Below are 5059 nucleotides of genomic sequence, written 5' to 3'. Positions count from 1 at the left end.
TTTGGCATTGTATAATATTCTTCACTGTTTTAATAAAATTGTGCAAGGAAAAAACAATTTCATAAATATACACTGTTGTCTATCTATCTATAAACTTTATCAGATTCTGCTCCCTAAGTACCTCAGAGGCGGAGCTTCAAATGCTTCACAGCCCCTCTCCTCTGTAGGGGGTCTCCTGGTTGGATGCCTCAGCTTTCACTCAGAGCAGAGAGGAAGGGCTGTGAAGCAGCTCAATGCAGAGAGCACTTCACAGTGAATCTCCCTCTCCTGGACACTTGCAGGAGCAGAATCAGGCAGAATAAAAGTTCAAAACTGCTGAAAGATTCCCTGTAAGTATTTCCAATAGATGTAAACTCAATAGAACACACTCCTGCAGCATCCTTACATTTCTTCGAGACTTCCAAGTTGGGTGTCTTTTTGCTTAAAGGGGACTTCCGGGATTTGTATATTGATGATGGCCTATCTGCTCCATCAATATTTGATCAGTGGGGGTCAGATTCCTGGCAGCAAGCTAATCAGTTGTTTAAAGAGCTTGCTTCGGTGAGTACTACAGCCTCCTCAAGGCTTAGCAAGCACAGTGCCATACATTGTATAGTGGCTGTGCTTGGTATTGCAACTGAGCCCCATTCACTTGAATGGACTGAGCTGTGCCTAGGACCGATGTGTGGCGACCTCACTGGCCTAGAATGAGGTGAGCGCCGCAAATTCTTCAAGCAGCTGATAGGTGGGAGTGCTGGGAGGCAAACGCCCGCTGATCAGATATTGATGATCAATGGTGAGGATAGATCATGTGTAGTGAGTAAGAATCACAACTTTCTACAGAACTTATTTTAAAAGCTTGAGGTTTCTTAACCCCTTAAGGACTGAGCCCTATTTCACCTTAAGGACCATGCCATTTTTTGCAAATCTGACCAGTGTCACTTTAAGTGCTGATAACTTTAAAATGCTTTGACTTATCCAGGCCATTCTGAGATAGTTTTTTTGTCACATATTGTACTTCATGACACTGGTAAAATGAAGTAAAAAATAATAATTTTTATTTATAAAAAAATACCAAATTTACCAAAATGTTTTAAAAAATTTCAAATTTCTAAGTTTCAATTTCTCTACTTCTAATACATATTAATACCTCCAAAAATAGTTATTACTTTACATTCCCCATATGTCTACTTCATGTTTGGATCATTTTGGGAATGATATTTTATTTTTTGGGGATGTTACAAGGCTTAGAAGTTTAGAAGCAAATCTTGAAATTTTTCTGAAATTTTCAAAAACCCAATTTTTAGGGACCAGTTCAGGTCTGAAATCACTTTGCGAGGCTTACATAATAGAAACCACCCAAAAATGACCCTATTCTATAAACTACACCCCTCAAGGTATTCAAAACTGATTTTACAAACTTTGTTAACCCTTTAGGTGTTCCACAAGAATTAATGGAAAATAGAGATACAATTTAAAAATTTCACATTTTTGGCAGATTTTCCATTTTAATAATTTTTTTCCGGTTACAAAGCAAGGGTTAACAGCCAAACCAAACTCAATATTTATGGCCCTGATTCTGTAGTTTACAGAAACACCCCATATGTGGTCTTAAACCGCTGTACGGGCACACGGCAGGGCGCAGAAGGAAAGGAATGCCATACGGTTTATGGAAGGCAGGTTTTGCTGGACTGTTTTCTATGACACCATGTCCCATTTGAAGCCCCCTGATGCACCCCTAGAGTAGAAACTCCATAAAAGTGACCACATCTAAGAAACTACACCCCTCAAGGTATTCAAAACTGATTTTACAAACGTCGTTAACCCTTTAGGTGTTCCACAAGAATTAATGGAAAATAGAGATACAATTTCAAAATTTCACTTTTTTGGCAGATTTTCCATTTTAATAATTTTTTTCCGGTTACAAAGCAAAGGTTAACAGCCAAACCAAACTCAATATTTATGGCCCTGATTCTGTAGTTTACAGAAACACCCCATAGGTGGTTGTAAAATGCTGTACGGGCACACGGCAGGGCGCAGAAGGAAAGGAATGCCATACTAATATGTATACTTTTTTTAATTTATGTAAGTTTTACACAATAATATAATTTTTGGAAAAAAAAAATCATGTTTTAGTGTCTCCATATTCTGAGAACCATAGTTTTTTCAGTTTTTGGGCGATTATCTTAGCTAGTATCTCATTTTTTGCGGGATGAGATGACGGTTTTATTGGCACTATTTTGGGGTGCATATGACTTTTTGATCGCTTGCTATTACACTTTTTGTGATGTAAGGTGACAAATAATGGTTTATTTAGCACAGTTTTTATTTTTTATTTTTTACGGTGTTCATGTGAAAGGTTAGGTCATGTGATATTTTTATAGAGTCGGTCGATACGAACGGGGCGATACCAAATATGTATACTTTTTTTTGTATGTAAGTTTTACACAATAACAGCTTTTTTCAAACAAAAAAAATGATGTTTTAGTGTCTCCATATTCTTTGCCATAGTTTTTAATTTTTTGAGTGATTGTCTCAGGTAGGGGCTCATTTTTTGCGGGATGAGGTGACGGTTAGATTGGTACTATTTTGGTGGGCAAACGCCTTTTTGATCGCTTGCTGTTGTACTTTTTGTGATGTAAGGTGACAAAAAAATTGTTTATTTAGCACAGTTTTTATTTTTTATTTTTTTACAGTGTTCATATGAGGGGTTAGGTCATGTGATATGTTTATAGAGCCGGTCGATACGGACTCGGCGATACCTAATATGTATACTTTTTTTTTTTTTCCTGTCTTCTACCAATTTTTTTTAACTTTATTTGGGGAAAATTACATTTTTGTTTATTTTTACTTGAAACTTTTAATTTTTTGGGGGGGAAAACTTTATTTTTTCAACTTTTTTTTCACTTTATTTTTTGTCCCACTTTGGGACTTGTACTTTTGGGGGTATATTCCTTTACAATGCATTCCAATACTTCTGTATTGGAATGCATTGGCTGTATGAGTAATACTGTGTGTATTACTCATACAGCTTCCGGGGCCTGTGAGATCCAGGGGGCTGGATCTCACAGGCTCTTCACCGGAAGGCAGCGCAGATGCCTCAGGAAGGCATTGCGCTGCCTTCCATGCCATCGGGTACCCCCCACAGCCCCATGGGGACCCGATGGCACCGCCGCCACACTATAGAAAGCTGCAAACCGCATTTAGCCGAGGTGCCTGCTCAATGATTTGAGCAGGCACCTTGTTCCGATCACAGCCCGCCGGGCGGCGGTGATCGGAACAACACATGACGTACCGGTACGTCATGTGTCCTTAAGGACTCGGGAAACATGCCGTACCGGTACGTCATGTGTCCTTAAGGGGTTAAAAAAGATCTGTCCGCCCTCCTGACATATCCGATTTAGCAATTACCTCTATTCCCCATGAAAAAACTGTTCAGGAGAATCTTTTCTTAGAACTTTGTATTGGACCGTACGTCTGTTATTCCTCCTGGAAATGTATTAAAAAATTGACAACTGGGTGTTATCGTTCCCCTTGTCGATAGGGTGTGTCCCTACACTGGCAGCACTGATTGGACTGTTAGTGTTTAAAGACACGCCCCATTGACAAGGGGAATGCTAACATCCAGTTGTCCAGTTGTTATTCATACATTTCCAGGAAGAATAACAGGTAAATGGCACATTACAGAAATCTAAGAAAAGGTGCTCAGAAATAGTAATTTTATGGAGAAAATCTTTACTAAATCGTACATGTGAGGACAGATTATAGGTTCTATCGGTTTAAAGGGATTTTCACACACGTTAAACCCTCTTTCCAGGTGCCATTTTCGGATATATTCTTAAAAGCAGGAAACAATACAGCACTTCATTAGGCCTGAAAATGTTAAAGTACATGGCCAAGTACAGCACTCAGCTATCTCCATCAGTCCCATTTACTTTGAATGGAGCGGTGACCAATACCCCATTCAAACAGAAGACTCCTGTTCTCGTGATTGGTGAGGGTCTCATCTCATCAGACTTCAATCATCTATCCTGCCAATAAAGTTGCTCCTATTGTCTGGGAAGTCTGATGTCGCAGCACCTGCATTCTCTTTTCTGGTTCCCTTTTTTTTAACTCCATCTATTATCTATTTTACATAATTAACTAAGTATGATGTAATACTACATTTCCCCTGCGGGGGCATTGCAGGGAATATGTGCAGCCGTCTGCAGCTTCTCTTGATCACTGGCAGTTTCATCAGCCAGACCTATGAACTAATTTATTTATTATTTATTTTTTTTACTCACTTATATAGCGCTAACATATTCTGCAGCGCTTTACAGACATTAGCATCAAGCTGTCCCCAATGGACCTCACACAATCCAAGGTCCCTTCCTTTTGAGTGTGGGAGGAAACCATACAAACTCCATGCAGATGTTGTCCTTGGTCGGATTTGAAACTAGGACCCCAGCGTTGCAAGGCACCAGTGCTAACCACTGAGCCACCGTGCTGCCCACTTATCATCATTCTCGTAGCGTCATAAAACTAGGCAACCCCCATGGTCCTAATTAGCTGAGATCACCGTAGGTACTATGATAGATGGCGTCATATTTTCACCGTCTGAACTTGGCCTAAGGCAAATTTTTATTTAGTTTATACAATTTTTTTCTATTTTGTAGCCGAATCTTGAATTAAGTCCTTTTTCTTGTTGTGTGTAAAAATAGGGGGCAGAGGCTCGAAAAAACACAACCCATCACACGGTTACATTGCCACCCACTGGGGAGGGGGTTGAGTGAACCATATAAAATAGGTGGGTCCAGAGGTGAAACAGGAAATGACTTACATAAGAAATTAGAATCTGCTGCACCGTCTGTGTAACCCCTCATTCAGCATGAAGACGTCAACTCTCCTTGTGATCACTTTTGTCCTGTTGCTCTTGATCTTCCAGAAGGGAGCAGGTAAGAGACATCGAGGCAAATTATTCACAATGTTGGGATGCTATATACAAATACATGGATTGTGCAGTAGATCACCAAACTTCAAATCCGCTGCCCTTAAAAAAAACAAAAAAAGTTAAATGTAAAAATTTTAACTATATATA

The sequence above is a fragment of the Bufo bufo genome, chromosome 8, assembly GCF_905171765.1.
Source record: "Bufo bufo chromosome 8, aBufBuf1.1, whole genome shotgun sequence".
Taxonomy (NCBI): Eukaryota; Metazoa; Chordata; class Amphibia; order Anura; family Bufonidae; genus Bufo; species Bufo bufo.
This window is presented reverse-complemented; position numbering follows the sequence as displayed.